Here is a 17,580-nt window from a genome sequence, read left to right on the forward strand (position 1 = left end):
ATACATGAATATTTTTTAAAATAGTTATTGTGTCCAAATTATTAAACAAATTATTGAGCGAAAAGTATGGTTTAAACATTTTGCGGCCCCTTTTTATTTAGCTATAGTTTGTATATGTTTATCCAACAGTGTATTTCCATGTTTTTGTCTAAGTATATATTTCTGTTTTCACGCAGGCCACCTCAATCATTTTGGAAAGTAGCTAATCAGCTAAGTAATGCTTACTGATCACATACTATGTGCTAAAAGGTCTATTAGTAAAAAGTTAATAGGAATCTCTCCTAAGGAGAAGCTTACATTTCAAGTGAGGATAGGCAGAAAAAAAGGAGAATAGGAAAGCTGTCATTAAAAAAACAGGTTGAAATCTCCTTCATGACATGATCTAGTCTTACATTTCCCCTTGCCTCAGAGTGCCAAGTATGTTGAGAATAACAAAGACTACTAAATTGAACAGACTGGACCATAATGATTTAATCTTTGGGGCTTGATGATAGAACAAAACCTGGGGAAAAACGGATGGTTGCAAGGGACAGAGTTGTATTGCTAGATTAGGCAGGGTGTATATAGGCAAATAAACTATAAGTGTATAGCATATACACACACATACTATATAGTGTATATATAGATAGGCAAGGTGTATATAGACAAATATACTATAAGCCAGGCAGAGTAAATGTCGATAGATACACATATACACAAGTAAAGAATATTGAGGACATAAATGAAACACATTTTGGATAGTACCTTTCTTACAGAAGGAATTGTGAATACTTGTTAATCTAGTTTGCCCCTCTGTGTACTTTAGTAAGTGCTCAATACATCTTCACTGAATTAATAAATAGAGGAGAAATTGCTTTCAAAGCATTATAGAAAATGGAATGCTAGCTATAGATAAATATAGATAAAAGCTGAATACTAATCATATTAGGGCACATCATAGCCTTTGTGTGCCACTGCTCTGTACGTAGTAGGAGTGTGCATGTGAATTATAGTGTGTGCCAGTGCTCTATCCATAGTAGGGGTGTGCATACAAATTACACTGTGTGTCAGTGCTCTATACGTAGTAGGAATGTGCATACAACTTACACACTGTGTGCCAGTGCTCTATACTCAGTAGGAGTGTGCAAACCATACGTGTACAAAAGCAGGAGGGCATCTCATTTCACTGACTATAGCTGTTAATTCAGGGCCTTGCACATAATACATGTTCATTAGATTTGGTTGTATTGATTAAAAAAATAAATTACAAGCCAATCTAAGCATGTCTAATAACAATGCAAAGTTTAAAAATAGGTTATGTGAGCTACTTAGTAATTAACATGAGCTGACATTGATTGGTATTAAGTGTTAGCCAGTTTTGAAATACCAACTTTCAAAGTCTTACAAGCAGCGAAGTAGCACAACCCTGGCACTAATTGGGTCTTCTGGGGAGCCTGTTAAGACTGAATTTCATTTCATTTATTTGGTAGTGCGTTTTACCATTTTCTCCTCAGAAAGAGGCTAGAGCCAAGCAGCACCTGGCTTCTTGTGTCCCTTTCAATGGCGATTACCTGTGAGCCTCCAATAGGACAGCAGACTCACCTGTCCCATTGCTCTTTGTCTCAGATTTCTCTGAGGAAGCTGGGGATAAGCCTCTTGAAGAAATGCTTTTCTGTTGGTTTTCCTCCTACCTCACTGGCCTCTTTTATTTGGCTTTTTTTCCCTGGCTCTTTCATATCTCCTCACCTCTAAATGTTGTGGTAACTCAGGGCTTGCATTACTTTGCTCTTGGTGTATAAGAAATCACCACAAAATTAGTGGTTTAAAACCACACACATTATCTCTGTTTCTTTGGGTGAGAAGTCTGAGCACACCCTAACTAGGTCTTCCGCAAGACTACAGTCAAAGTGTCATCTGGTGCTTGAGGTAGCATCTGAATGCTTGACTAGAGAAGGATTTATTTCCAAGTTTACTCAAATTGTTGGCAGAATTTACTTCCTTGAGACGGCGACAGTGAGGGCTTCATTTTCTTGTTGGCTGGAGGCTGGAGACCTTACAAGATGCCAGCTAGAGGCTTCCCTCAGTTTTTATAGGCCACACTCGTTTCTTTGCCAAGTGGTTCCTCAGCATGGCTGTTTGCTTCATAAAAGTAAGCTAGCAGAGGGAAAATCTGCTATAATCTTACATAATGTGACAATGTAATCACACAGTATAATTCATATACACCCTGTCACATATATCAAGTTAGAAACAAGTTAGAGGTCCTGTCCACATTCTAAGGAATGAAAATCATACAAGGGCATGACCACCAAGAGGCACGGATGATGGAGCCACTTGAGTCTACCACGTTCCTGGCTAGTCTCTGTCTCTGTCCTCTCTTTCCTCTGTCTGCACCCACTTCCTTTTATATATCATGGCTTTAGATATTGTCAGTGAGTGAAAAAAAAAAAAAACCACCCTGGTTTATAGTTGAGAGCTTGGTCTTCTCTAAACTCTACACTGATTTGGTTAACTGCTTACTTTATATTGCTCCTCATGAGTCTGTCTGACAGACATATAAAAATTTACATATCCAAAGTCAAAATAATTATTTCCTCTAGTAACTGCTTTTCTTATTGTTTCCCAGTCCCACTAAATGGCAGCTCTATCCTTTCATTTGCTTAGATAAAAAAAGCTTTGTGACATCCTTAACTGTTTCCATTCTCTCATACCCACCAGCCGTTTCATCAAACTATTTTACAAATTTGTCATTTTTTGGCTATTATCCTTATCTTCAGGTGGCACTAGAACCTTATTTAAACTATAGGTCACTTGGTGGCTCTCTGGCAACCATTCCAGTTAAGTGGGGAATAAACTCTTCATTTTCTGGTAACTAAGGGCCCGCTTCTAACAGGATGGACCACATGGAACCCCAAATACCACTGCTTTTTTACTTTGCTGTTGGTAGAAAATCATGTGGCTTTACCATATGCCAGATTGGTTCATGTCAGCTGTTCCCTCTTACCAAACAAGGCTTCCTTTGTCTTGGTCAACAGTAATTGTTTCTTTCACTCCAAAGATCAAGAGGGAGTAACGTAGGTAAAAGTGGTCACTCGACTCCAAATGTACTTCTTTCTGGAGGGTTCTTTCCTTCATAGCCTGATCTCTTTTCGTCCTGTGTTCTTTTTTTTTTTTTTTTTTTTTTTAATTTTTTTAATGTTTGTTTATTTTCCAGAGGGGGCAGGCAGAGGATCCAAAGTGGGCTCTGTACTGACAGCAGAGAGCCCAGTGTGGGGCTCAAACCCATGAACTTGTGAAATTATGACCTGGGCTGAAGTCAGGTGCTTAACCTAGTGAGTCACCCAGACACCCCAGTCCTGTGTTGTTTTTTTTCTTCCATCCCCTCCATATACTCAAAAATTATATTAAAATCTACTTCTGGGTAGGTAGGACTTCCCATCATTCACATATACTTCGATCCAAAGTAATAAATAAATTTATCTTTTGTCTCCAGGTATATTTTTACTTTAAATCCTTACTTTTGTTCTAGAATGAAAAATTTGGTATTGTCAATAGGATTTGAAATATTAGTATTCTGATGAATTTCATGTAGGGTGCAAACAGTAGATAGGTCCATTCATGTTTCCTTGAACTCAGCATTTGTGGTAACAACCTTCTCTTCATTCATACTCTGTTAACCTTGGCCAGAACTCTTCCAGTTTAGGCACAGGTAGATGATGAGTCAGGGAGGCAGCTGGTAAAAAAAGGGGGTGATCTCAACTACATGGGTTGAGAAAAGTTTACAACTCTCTCTACTACATTGGAAGACCGGTAGTTATGTCCTCTTTCTTTCACAAACTTTGTGATTCAACTTTAAGTTGTGTCTTAAAGCTTATTTAATCAGATGTCATTTGTATAAAAATGTTTACTATTGATAGAGTAGTAAATGGTGATTTTCTCTGGGTAACATAGCCCAAACTTACTTTTTGCCTTTTTCTATTTTCTTGAAGCCTCACACTGATTTTCTAATTGTATTTTTAGAGGAGTCTGAATCTTGAACTTCCTGAGAAGAACGTCTGGGCTTCAACGTTCTTACCAGGTAATGAGAAAATACGGAAAAGTCCCATGCTGCCCAGATTAGAATTTCGCTGTATGTCAATTTTAGATGACCTCTTTTTTTGTGGTGGGAAGGGGGAAACTAGATGGGGATTTTGTAAAAAATAAAGTGGGCAGTGAAACCATTTTTAAAGTTTTATGAACTCTTAAGCAGTTTGTTGACTGTTGAGAACCTGCGTAACCACAGAAAGAATAAGAGACAGATGCCAGTCTAACTAGACAAATGTTTCCAAAATAAGATGTTTCGTATCAGCAGAAAATGTTTTTCTTGGTAGACTAACTTGATAGTCTTAACAACACAAACATTTTGGATGTAAAAAAAAAAATGTGTGTGTTGCCTGAAAACATTTTCAAGAGATAAGCACTTGTTGCAAGTACTATATGCCTAGAAAAAAATCTCATTTTGGCCAACTGAGACCACCATGTGTTTTAAAATATGTCATCCATCATTTCAGTGTTAAGAGCGCCCCCTGGTGTGGTTATGTAATTATAGATTCATGAGAAATTTATACATTATTTTTTAAAATTCTGTTCGCTATTAGATGGTGCTGGTCCTTTTTTTATACTAGGTTGATTTGGTCAGTATGGTGTGTAACTGTCTAGAAATATGCATTTGATTTTTTTCTTGCCCTAATTTATGGTTATATCTGGAGTCAGTGGTCAGTTTGAAAGTAGAATTTGGAAATATCTAGTCCCTAAACTTCTTCATCTCAAGATAATGACAAGTAATATATCATTTAGTAAGTGTGAAATTATACAGTGAGATAAATTTTTACATACTAATCAAATTCTTTGCTGGTAATAACTTTGTTAAGTGGAAAATTGCTATGGGCAGTTTCTTTTTGGTAAACTCATGGGTATTTTAATACTTAAACATGAAAATTCAGACATGCATTTTGTTTTTGAAATGTAAATCATGTGAAAGATAATATAGGTTTTAATATTCCCTTAAAATCCAGCAGCTCCCCAATAGCTACAGAACTTGCAAATATAAACATAGTATTTCATCCATGAATCATATATAGAGCTCTCATCTATCCCTTGAAATCACTCCCACCAGCACAAACTCTTACTCAAAATTGACAACAAAAAACTCATTTTTTTGTTACATTTAATTTTTAGTTTTTTGGGAATAGTTAAACCATCCTTGCAAACTGAAAGTGTGTATAATCTTTTAAATTACATTTCTGTAAATTTGATAGTTGCAGTTATATTTTCTCCTATTGTCTCTTCTCCAGACTAAATTATCTTGATTGTTTTAACCATTTCTCACAGGTTCTGTGTTCTAAACTTGATCATGCCCAGGGCTATAGTACGAGCTTTTTGCAGTAGACTGCTTTTGCTCTTATTTTATTCTGTATGTTCCTTTTCCCTCTTTGATTTAATTCTGAAGCCATAACCTCAGCACCGTATTTATGTTAAGTCCTGGCTTTTTGAAAGGATATCTTCTAAAATGTAGAATAAAAAAAAATCAGAGCAATCTGCTGTATACCACAGTTAATCTGTACTTGAATCCTTGTTCTGATATTTACTAGCATCGTGACCTTGGACAAGTCACTGACCCTCTCAGAGCCTCAGTCTCATCTCCTGTAAAAGAGAAATGCAAATCACTACTTCCCAAGATGCCGTTAATCCATCTTTTATGTTAATATCTATTTAAGACTTATTTATGCCAGGTATGGGACTGGGTGTCTCGTAAGCATTTATTTTTCTGTGAACTAGATGCTATTATGTCTATATTATTAATGAAACTTAGAGAGGCTAGGAAATTCTAATTCAGATCTTTTTGACTTAAAAGTGAGCTTACAACCACTATGCTATGCATTTGTTTTAATCACACTCATTTCTGCTAATTTGTTGATTTCATTGTCCTTAAGGTCAAATAGTCTCCCAAGGCATAAACGCAGAGGAGTGAAATCTTTTGAAAAACAAGAGATGGATTCTTTAATATGGATGCTCTTCTTGTCTGGAAGCCAGAATTACTTTGGGCATTATTCATTCTTCTATACATTTTTTTTTTTTTCAAACCAGAGAATGCATTAAGAGATTCCCTGTTATTAGCATGGTTGAGCTGGTAACAGCAGTGACAAGGCCTATTGGGTTAGTGAACCTTAAGGCACCTTTAATGCATAATATAAAGGCAGGATAATAGAATGCTAATTTTAGAAACTGTTGCATGCTTCCAACGCACCACTTGTGTTGGTTTTCTCTGGACCTGGGACTGTAATCTATTCCTATGTGTCTTGCTATTCTATTTAGGTATGGATTGGCTTTGTGAAGCCTGCATCATTTTCCTTATGGTTTAATAATTTTTACCTAATATTTTAGATAACAGATTTTATTTTTAATTGCTACAGAGGCCAGTTTAATAAGTTTCTCATTTCCTTTTTTTAATTTTATTTTTTTATTATTATTTTTTAATATATGAAATTTATTGTCAAATTGGTTTTCATACAACACCCAATGCTCATCCCAAAAGATGCCCTCTTCAATACCCATCACCTACCCTCCCTTCCCTCCCACCCACCAACCATCCTCAGTTTGTTCTCAGTTTTTAAGAGTCTCAGTGAAATAAGCCATACAGAGAAAGACAGATACCATATGTTTTCATTCTTATGTGGATCCTGAGAAACTTAACAGAAACCCATAGGGGAGGGGAAGGAAAAAATAAAAAAGGAGGTTAGAGTGAGAGAGAAAGCCAAAGCATAAGAGTCTCATTTCTGTAATAAGTTGTTTTGAAGGCTCCTAAGTAACTCACTATGGAAACATGGTATTGATCAGGACTGTGTTTTGTTTAATAACATCTGGTGTTTTATGTTATTCCCTTGGCCTTTGAGATTTACTTTAGGAGGTAGGCTGTTTATCCATGATTCAAGAGCACATTGTTAGGTTTCTCAGTGGCTGAATGACTGTTTTCTTGGTGAGGTGGTCTCAAGTTGTGCTTGTGTCAGATGTATAGACATTAATATGAAGAGGTGTGTGTATTTTTATTATGTCTTAGCCCAAACATATGCTATCTTTAGGAAAATTGGCTCAGTCATCATTATTGAATTAGTGAATGAGTGAAGAAATGGAAGTTGTCTTATTTTTCTACCCTCATTTCTGCCCTACCTCTGTACTTGTTTTTCCTGCCTGCCCTCCACCCCTTGCCATGAACACATGCACACACAGCATTTGGTGAATGTGTTTTTTGACTTTGACTTGTTTAATGTCTTTAGAATCAGTATCCTTTTTTTCCCCAATTCCTCTGGCATTGTTTTGAGATGGGCTTTCATATTTTTCACTTGAACAATTAGAATAGTCCTTTAACTGAATTCCCTCTTTCCAGTATTATCTGTTTCCAGTAAACTGTCTTCAGTAGAATCAGGATAACTTTCCTAAAGCATGAAACTAGTATCAGCTTAAAATGGTTGAGTGTCTCATTGTGTAAAAACACCCATCGTTTCTTGCATACCTCTCTTCTGATTTCTCTCACTACCATTGTCCTCACCCTTTGAATTCTGTGCTTTGCACCACTAAAAAAATAATTGCAAATCCCAGAATACTTTTTACTTGTCTTGCCTTCCTGGGCCTTTATGCGCTAATACTCTGTGCCAGCAGTCCCTTCTGCACGTCGATGGGCGAGCTTCACTTTCTCCTTCTGTAGCAGTTCTTCTCTGACTAAACTCCTGCTCCACAAGCACAGATCCATTTTGAGCTAAGTGCCTCTTCAGTGGACCACTGCATGACCCTGTGCTCACCGCTGATATTGAAAAGTTCATTTTAATTAAAGTTGGCAGCTGGAAGACAATTATTACATAATTTTACTCAATGTATCACAGTGCCAGATAAATAGAAGGTGCTCAGGAAAACGTTATTTATTTATTTATTTATTTTTGAGACAGAGAGAGACAGAGCACGAGTGGGGAAGGGGCAGAGGGAGAGGGAGACACAGAATCTGAAGCAGGCTCCAGGCTCTGCGCTGTCAGCGCAGAGCCCGATGTGGGGCTCAAACTCACAGACTGTGAGATCCTGACCTGAGCTGAAGTCGGACGCTTAACCAACTGAGCCACCCAGGCGCCCCAGGAAAACTTTATTTATGAATCCCATGAAGAGCTGAATGAAAAATAGAAAGACATTATGTTAGGATTCCCTTGAAACTTATGCCTCAGTAGGGCTTTAAAGCTTATAAATCAAAATGTTTGACTCCTGTCCTCCATTACTGGACAGGATGGAGAAGCAGCCATCAGTTGATTTCATGTGCTCTCTCTTTTATTTACATTGACTCTCTCCTGGCACCCATATACTCATCAATACCCTTCTGACAGAGGTTTCCTGTGACTTACTCAATATTTTTTCTCCTCTCCCTCTTACTTATGGAGTTCCAGTATTGCAGGCAAACAAAGGCAAAAAAGAAGAGGAAAAAAATACAAGCCCCCCCTCTTCTCACCCTTTTTGGTGTTTTGAGGAACAGTCTCCTATAATTCTGTCTAGTGAAATATAACCAAAAATCTGATGGTATTATCTGGAAAGGTTTTGCTTTCTTGATGCAGATGTTGCTTTGTCCCCCTTCTGGCCCATTCTTTCTTTCTCATTCACAGAAGACACACATGATGACAGGAAGTGGAACAGCCACCTTGTAACCTTAAGACCAGGAGTATTATTGATATTTTTAGACATGGCATCCTTGAACTTCCAAAACTATACCAGTAATGTGCTTCCTATAGAATTCTCATTGCATGAGAAAAATCCACCATGCTGCGTCAGCCATTGTTATTTAGATTTTCTGTTGTAGCCACTGACTCAGTTCTCTAACTGGTACTTATTAGCACTGCAGTTAAAATAAATGCATAGAGCCTTTAGGGACACCTGGCTGGCTCAGTCAGTAGAGCATGTGACTCTTCATCTGCTGGTTGTGAGTTCGAGCTTCACGTTGAGTATAAAGTTTACGAAAAGAAAAAAAAAAAAGTAAATACATTGGAATTTTCTCACCTTTCCACCTATATTTCATGTTTATCAGCTCCACAATTGTGTAGTTAGACCTGTCACCATGTGCTACCCGAAATACTGAGGATTGGAATACTATTCCTATGTAGATGGCTTAACAGTCTTCTTGGATGCACAGAAGCAAAATTAGTTACAATATATAATACAGTATAAGATAGAATATATAATATGGTGAGCGCCATAGTAGTTGATATAGAAAATCCTAAGGGTAGACAGAAAAGAGTATTTGAAATTTGCTAAAGTTCTCCTGAGAATATTAAAGTTTTGGAAATTGGAGAAATGAATCTGTCATCTGGGATTTTAGGCACCCTGGACAGGACTTAATCCTTGTGCTTTTTCAGTGACACAGTATAGGTGGTCACTTACTTTTATGTGTCAGCCTTGCTGCCTCATACTAATAATTAAAATGAACACAGTCTAAGAGACCACAGACAGAGTCCACACTTTGAACTGTTGACAGGCTATCTTTGGAAAATCAAATTGGTGAAAAGCAATCTGTGGAGAAGGAGAGGCAAGAAATGACACAGGAAGCTGCCAAGGATTCTATTGACACACAGACTGAAGCAGTAAGCCAAGAGCTGTAACAAGGAAGGCAGTAAACAAGAAACTGAAGCTCAAAGGCAAGAGTTAGTTAATGGAGAGAGACATCAAAACATCAGACAGCCGACAGCCTGGAACAAACTCACAATAAGGGAGGGCCAGGGAACAGGCCTCCTCAAGAGAACACAAAAATAGTCTGTTCTACTCTGGGACTCTCGGCAAATTCTGTGAGGAAAGCCAGAAGCAGACCATAATAAGGGCACTATTTATAAAATCACAGAGATTCAAAGGAGTTAAAATGAGAAAATGGTCTTAAAATAAAGCATAAAAATTATAATCAGTAGATGTTTTGAAAAAGAAGTGCTCAAGAACCTGAGTCAAAAAAGAAAGTCCAGGGACATTGGCATTGATTTCAGGGTTTGATCTTGAGGGTTTTTGTTTTTTGTTTTTTTTTGGTGCAGATTTTGAAATGAAAAAAAGCTCCAGGAAAGGGAAAATCAATGTGGAATAAAATGTCTGGGATTGAGCCAAATCCAAATGCCATTTAGAATTCTCATGTCTTAGGATAAGCTACAGAAAGATATTTGAGTACATTATCATTTCTTCTAACTGTGACACGCAGGATTTTCCCAGAAGATGAATGAGAGGAATGCTGCCAGTGACCCAGGTTTAAATAATAAGGACTGACCCTCTCCAGTCTCCCACACACTTGAGAGAAGCTATAAATACCAGTGAGGCATCTAGACATGTTTGTGCCATCACAAAATACTCCATAATTTTACTCTACCCAGGATTAATGGACCACATTGTGCTTTGATGCATGACCACAGGGTCTGATAGAGAATTAAATACTTTTCAGTGACACAAGTCCAGTCTTCCTGAAAAAACAAAGAACAACTAACATAGACAACAAGTATTTTGGCTTCTGTGACCGTGCTCCATCTGTACTCTTCATCTAATAAGGAATAATAACCACCTCAGCTAATGAAATTTGACAGTGGTTTTCTGAAATAGATATATATCCATATCCATATCCATATCCATATCCATATCCATATCCATATCCATATCCATGTCTATGTCTATGTCTATATCTATCTGTATGCATTTTATATATCTGATACATGAAATAGGTCACCTAAAATATTACAGATGTTCTAAATGATTTTCAGTGTAAGACATATAAGTAGTTTCTTCATGATTTTTTGTTGTTGTTGTTTTTACTTTGAAAGTGTTGCCTCTGAGGCCACATAATTATTTGGCATGATTTCAAGTGCTATAGAATAGGGATGAACCTAAACACCTTTTGATTCTCCTTCAAAATTTGATGCTTATCTAGAACATATAAATTCACCTGAATGTTTCTTGAAACTATTTTGCTTATGGTGGGGATGCTGCTTGCTTCATCTCAGAAGCAGTAGTATATTTTCAAAGAATATATTGTTTCCTAGATTTATGTTCTAGGCATCTAGGATTCAGTAAATACTCATGCTCACCTCGTCCATGTCTTCTTTGTTTACAGTTATTTCAGGTTTTCAGCCTCAGTCTTTTGAAGTGTAATAGTTCTGATTTTTTCTTTATTCATTTGTAAATCTGTTTTATAGTTCATTATTTTTCTTGTCCTTTTTTAAATCCTGCCTTGCTCTTTGGTGTTTCTGAATTGTGGCAACAAACAACATGAGATAGTATAAGAACACGTAAAGCAGAAATGTTACAAAAATCCCTTCATGGATATTTGTCATTACTTTTCTAAGAGCCTCGTCTCATCCTGATGATGAATCCTGTTCCAAAATTATGTACTCCTGATTTTTATAAACAAATGTATGATTATAGTGGGCCATTAATATGTAATGAATATGAATGGAAGATTGCATTACATTTCCACAAGAGATCAGGGGAATATAATAATCAAGAATTAGTTACGAATTTGCAAAGGAGTTGGATTTAAGGAGTTTTTTGTTTTAGCCTTCCAGTATCCTCCTTAGATTATCAATACAGGAAGAGATTGTTTTTTTGTTTTTTTTTTTTCCTGCTAACAGTTTTCATCTATAAAAAAGGGTAATTGTTTTATTAATTTATATCTTACACTTGCATGTTTGGGCTGGATCTTATTTTTATGTTGCACATGCTCCCCTACATGAGTCTGATGCACACTAGTTTATGTGGACATTCTAAAATATTCAAGAAAATGATGCAGAGTGACACTTTTTATAATGAGATGATACTTCAGAAATAGGTTTAAGGTTCTGTGTTGACTTCAAATTAGATACAATTACAAAGTATGTGCTATGGACTGTTTTCCCCCAAATTCAGTTGTTGCAACCCCAACTTGTAATGTGAAGATATTAGAAGATGGAAGTTTGGGGAGGTAAAGTTTAGATGAGGTCATGAGAGTGGAAGGGACCTTCATAATGGGATTAGCATCAGAAGTATAAGAATTATTGGTGCGCCTGGGTGGCCCAGTTGGTTAAGCGTCAGACTCTTGATTTCAGGCTGAAGTCATGATCTCATGGTTTCTGAGATCTAGCCTCACATCAGTTTCTGAGCTGACCGTGCGGAGCCTGCTTGGGGTTCTCTTTCCCTCTCTCTCTGCCCCTCCCCTGTTTGCTCTCGCTCACTCTGTCTCTCTCTGTCTCTCAAAATAAATAAACATTTAAGAAGTAGAAGAATTGTAAGTATAATTAGTATAAGGAGAGGAGGAGACCAGAACTCTATGTGAGGGCACAAGGAGTTAGGACACACTGCAAGCCAGGGAGAGGGCTCTTACCAGGAGCCAAATTTGCAAGCAGTTTGATCTTGGACTTCAGTCTCTAGAGCTGTGAGAAATAAATTTCTATTGTTTATGCCACCCAGTCAGTGGCATTTTGTTATAGCAGCCTGAGAAGATTAATACAGTATTAATTGGAAGCCAGGAACAATTTATAAAATTTCATATTTTTTTCTAACCAATTAAGGTTGACTACTAATACTAAACTCACAGCTGCCTTCAAGTATCAATAAAGAATGGTAACTAAATAACCATTAGTGGGCATTACTGAAAAGGTAATCTCTTAGGAAATAGAATGTTTGGAAAATATTGTGTGGATATTTTCTATACCTAAATTGCATATAGAAAAACTTGGTTAGACAGAATGCGTAGATAACAGCATTCTAATTTAATTGTATCTTTGATAAAAGTCCAGCTGAATGGTTTTTGTGACTCTGTTGTTGAAAATTTTCTTTAACTAATATTGTCCTTACCTTCTCCCTCTGATGCAGTGATAGCCAGATCTTTCTTTGCATTTGGAAACTTCTGTGAAGCATATTTCTCATTCTGTAGTATAGAGGGATAAAGACGAAGGAAGTATAAGCATTTGTTTGTAATGGAACTTTGTAATATCAGCTTTTGTGATTCCATTGTTACTAATGGAATACATGATATTCTAGCTATCTGAAGGTTCCAATTATGATTCTATTGAAAAAAAAGACTGTTTCAAATCTTAGTTGTTAAAAGTATTTTCAGTAGTTGAGTTTGTAATAAAGAGATTGACACAGTAGCCATTAGTTTGGACAAAGAATACAAAAGAAGGGCGCTTGGGTGTCTCAGTCACTTGAGCATCTGACTCTTGATTTTGACTCAGGTCATGATCCCTGGATCATGGGATCGACCCCTGCATTGGGTTCCATGCTGAATGGAGAGCCTGCTTAGAATTCATTCTCTCTCTCTCTCCCCCGCCTCCATTCCTCCCTCCCTCCCCCTCTTCTCCCTTCCCTGCTTACTCCCTCTCTCTCAAAAAAAAATGTAAAAGAGGGTTTAGGAAGTTGACATAGTCTAAAATAAAGTATTTAAAGCTTTATCCTGATTCTGCATACTACTTTTTAAAATTAATGTAGATCTGAACAGAGTTCTATCTATAGTTTATGTTCTCTATATATTGCTACGCAGTACTAAGTACTTATTCTCTGCTAGAGGTATACACCTATACAATCTCGTATGTTTTATATAACTTCATTTCTATAACAGACTTGTAAAATTAATATGTTGGTGAAATTAAAATGTGCTGCGCAATTAACATGTGTTAATATTTACAGTAATATTAAAAAATCTATTTTAGTATCAATCAGAATACATTTTCTATTATTTTTGTTAGTTAAAACTGTTTTAAAACTGGAGGAAATAGAACAAAAACTTAATTGGACTCTCTCAGAATTGAAATGTGTAAGACCGTCAGAAGAAGCATTTTAGGATGTTTTACAATCAAGTAGAGAAGTGAGTTAGGTAAATACAAATTAATTCTTTAAAATGGCAGTCAGTAGTTATAAAACACTTTCTGTACACTCTTTTTAAAACATTTTTTATTGTGGTTTTATATATATACACATACATACTTGTATGTATTTAATATATGCATATAAATATACATGTATGTGTGTTTAATATACATAAATATGTGTATGTATATTAAATATGTGTGTATGTATGCATGTATATTAAAACATCCCATATTTAAGTGTACGATTTGGTGGCATTAATTAAATTCACAGTGTTATGCAATCATCACCACTATTTTTCAAGCCTTTTGCATCACTCAAAAGAGAAACTCTGTACACCTTAAGCATGAACTGCCCATTCTCCCCTCCACTAAGACCCTGGTAACCTCTAATCTACTTTGTGTCTCTACGAATTTGCCTATTCTAAATATTTCATGTAAGTAAAGTCTTATAATATTTGTTCTTTTGTGTCTCGCCTATTTCACTTGGCATGCTGTCTTTGAGGGTCATCCATGTTCTTGTGACCGAATAATACTCCATTGTATGTATGTATTGCATTTTGTTTATTCACTGCTGATGGACACTTGGATTGTTTCCACCTTATTATTATTTTTAAAGTATCTGCATTTCTTGAACTAAGACCTTTTCATTTCTTAAACTGAGTCCCAGATCACTGTGAAGATCTTTAGGTCCTCTTTCTTTTGGAAACCCGGGCCTGAAGTGAAGTCAACATGTTAAAATGAACTTATATCTCAACTAAATATTGTTGTACCTAAATGTGAAGTGAGTTAAATTATTGTCTAATTGACATGAAAAAGTATATAGACATTTACTTAATTAATTCATTTTAATTGTGCCGTTTTCGTGCTTTAGAGTCAAAACACTTGGTTTTCACACCTCACACATTTTCAAAGATTTGATAAAGCTTATGCCCTAGATATAAATGTACTGGGTTAGTAGCTGAATTTTAAGAAGCTATGTCCTGGGTAGTCAGTTTCTTCAGTGAAGGCCTTTTTTTTTACTTCTTCTAAATCACTAACCACACTAGCCATGCTTACTATCCCAAAGTGCAGGTATCAAACTATTCTTCCACTTTCCAGAGGTCTGCTTTCTTAGTGTGAGTGAATGTGTGTGTGATGTGTCTGTGTATCTCAAACCAGTTACTGGGTATTTACTTATTTGGAAAGTAGCCTATTTTCATCATAGGATGTTTACAAACTAAACTAGAGGAACATTTGATATGCTAACTTTGCTATTATAAACAATGTTGCAACAGATAGCCTTCTGTGTACAGTTGTGTCTGTGTGTAAGTATACTTAAGGTAAAAATATGTACGTTTATAATTTTGATAGATGTTTCCACATTTCGTCTCTTTAAGTTACACTGTCACACACATTGCCATCAGCAATATGTGAGAACACCCGTTTCCTTATACCATTCTCGTTAACACAGTGATTTATTAAATTTTTGAGTCTTTACCAATCTATTAGGGAAGAATTTTTTTCAGTATACTTATGAATTTTATTCCTTTTATTATGGTTAAGAAATTTTTCATGTTTAAGAACCACTTGTATTTCCATTTTTATAAGTTAGCAGTTTATATACTTGGCCAGTTTTTCTTTTGAGGGATTTTTTTCAAAGAATTTGGACACTGGCATATTGTTTTTGACATTAGCTGCCATTATTTTTCTCAGATTACTTGTATTTTGATTTTATTCCTCCAGGATTTTGTCAGTCATATTTTTTTAAATTAAATCATTCAGCATTCTTGTTGCACACTCCTTTTTTATTATGTTGTTGTTATCTATAAGTATGTATACACACTGTAATATTACACAACCATAAAAAAGGATGTTATTGTGCCCTTTGTGACGACGTGGGTAGACCTATTGGGTATGATGCTAAGTGAAATAAGTCATACTGAGAATGATAAATACCATATGATTTCACTCATGTGGAAGCTAAAGAAACAAAATGAATAAACAAACAAAAAGGAGAATCAGACCTATAAATACAGAGAACAAACTGATAGTTGCCAAAGGGGAGAGGACGCAGGATGGGCAAATGGGTGAAGGGGAGTGGGAGATACAGGCTTCCAGCTGTAGAATGAATAAATCACGGGAATAAAAGGTGTAGCATATGAAATATTGTCAGTGATATAGTAATAACAATGTATGGTGACAGATGGCAGCTGCACTTGTGCTGAGCATAGTGTAATGTATAGAGAAGTTGAATCACTGTGTTGTACACCTGAAACTAATGACTATACTCAAATAAAATTTTAAAAAAATGAATTATCTACACGGACTGATGCTTCTCATCATTCACTGACTCTTTCATCCCTTTTCATTTCATTTCTTCTCTCAGAACTATTAAGTCCACATGATTATAAAGTGACATAATAGTCTAAGTCATTCATTCCCATCAGTTTTTCCCTGTGTTCATCTTCCTTGCCTGATTCGTGATTTGATACGTTTTATTGCCTCTTCTTTCTTAAAAACCTTCCACTAGGTTTAGTGACACTGAGTTTCTGGGTCTTACTTCTGAGTCTTTATTTCATAAATGAAGTTAAAAAAATACATGATTTTTAGGAGCTTCCAGTTTGATTCTACTGCTCCTGTATTTACTCTTTTGTATTGTCGTCTGCTATTATGCTTTCTACTTTAAGAATTTGCCTACCACTGCTCACAGAAAAGTGGAAGCCATATGTTAAGAATGGTAGAAAATTTTCAGCCAAGCCTCCTAAATTTCTGTGGAGCAGATTCCCTCCCCTCTTCTACACTCTTACTAGGCTTTACATGAGCAAGAAATAAACATTTATCGTGTTAAGCCACTTAAATGTCGAGGTTTTTATGGTACAACAGCTATAATTGCCTTGACTAATACAATTGCCCTTTGAACATTTCCCTTTAAAGGTATCTTGGAACTTCAAACTCATTATGTCTAGAATATATTTTCTTATATTCTACTAAACATGATGTCTGGAAAGGAAAAAACTCTAACATCTCTTGTCTACTACAGCTTTGCCCAACAAATGTGTAAAGTTTTTCCCCACACTAACCAATTCTCCAACATCACCGTTGGGTCCTGCAATTCAGTTTAATTTCAGCACTTACTAAAGTTAGCGCAGACCCCACAGGTTAAGAGCTTAGTCCCAGAAGATGCCTCCGTCCCTCAACTTCAGAAGCCCATTGCCAATAACAGGTTCCCAGGTTACTCACAACTTCTGTCCAACTTGGCTACAAATCAGAGGTTCCCAGATATCCTTGTGTTTGATAATTTGCTAGAGTGGCTGATAGAACCCAGGAAAGCAGTTTACTTATTACTGACAATTTACTATTATGAAGCATATTTTAAAGAATATAAATGAAGGGCCAGATAAAGAGATGCATAGCGTGAGCTCTGGAAGGGTTCCAAGTGCAGGAGTGTTGTCTCTGTGAAGTTGGGCTGTGCCATCGTCCCAGCCCTTTTGTGTTGACTAACCTGGAAGGTCTCTGAACCCTATATTTTTGGGATTTTTAGGGAGGTTTCCATCACCTGGAAATTCCAGGGGATTTAGGAGCTTTGTATTAGATCACTCAGATCACTCAGGACATTGTAAGTATTTCAGGAGCTCTTCCTAGATTAAAGATCAAATATTAACCGGAATCAGGGACAGATACAGATATAGATATACAGATATATAGTTATAGATATATAGATATCTGATCTATATAATATATCATTTCA

At 36.3% G+C, this 17,580-nt stretch overlaps 1 protein-coding gene across 6 annotated transcripts in view; it reads left to right on the forward strand.

Moving 5' to 3' along the window:
• Positions 1-17,580, forward strand: part of LOC106986669 (cytochrome c oxidase subunit 7B2, mitochondrial) — a 159,976-nt gene that overhangs the window by 56,014 nt on the left and 86,382 nt on the right. For 5 of the 6 annotated variants that reach the window (XM_027056331.2, XM_027056330.2, XM_053217399.1 and 2 more), the window contains exon 2: positions 4,002-4,057. The gene's annotated coding sequence lies outside the window, so the exon portion shown is untranslated. Of the gene's footprint in view, positions 1-3,290; positions 3,312-4,001; positions 4,058-17,580 lie in introns of those variants that run through there. The other variant, XM_053217401.1, reaches the window with a different exon arrangement.

The sequence above is a fragment of the Acinonyx jubatus genome, chromosome B1 (assembly GCF_027475565.1).
Source record: "Acinonyx jubatus isolate Ajub_Pintada_27869175 chromosome B1, VMU_Ajub_asm_v1.0, whole genome shotgun sequence".
Lineage (NCBI taxonomy): Eukaryota > Metazoa > Chordata > Mammalia > Carnivora > Felidae > Acinonyx > Acinonyx jubatus.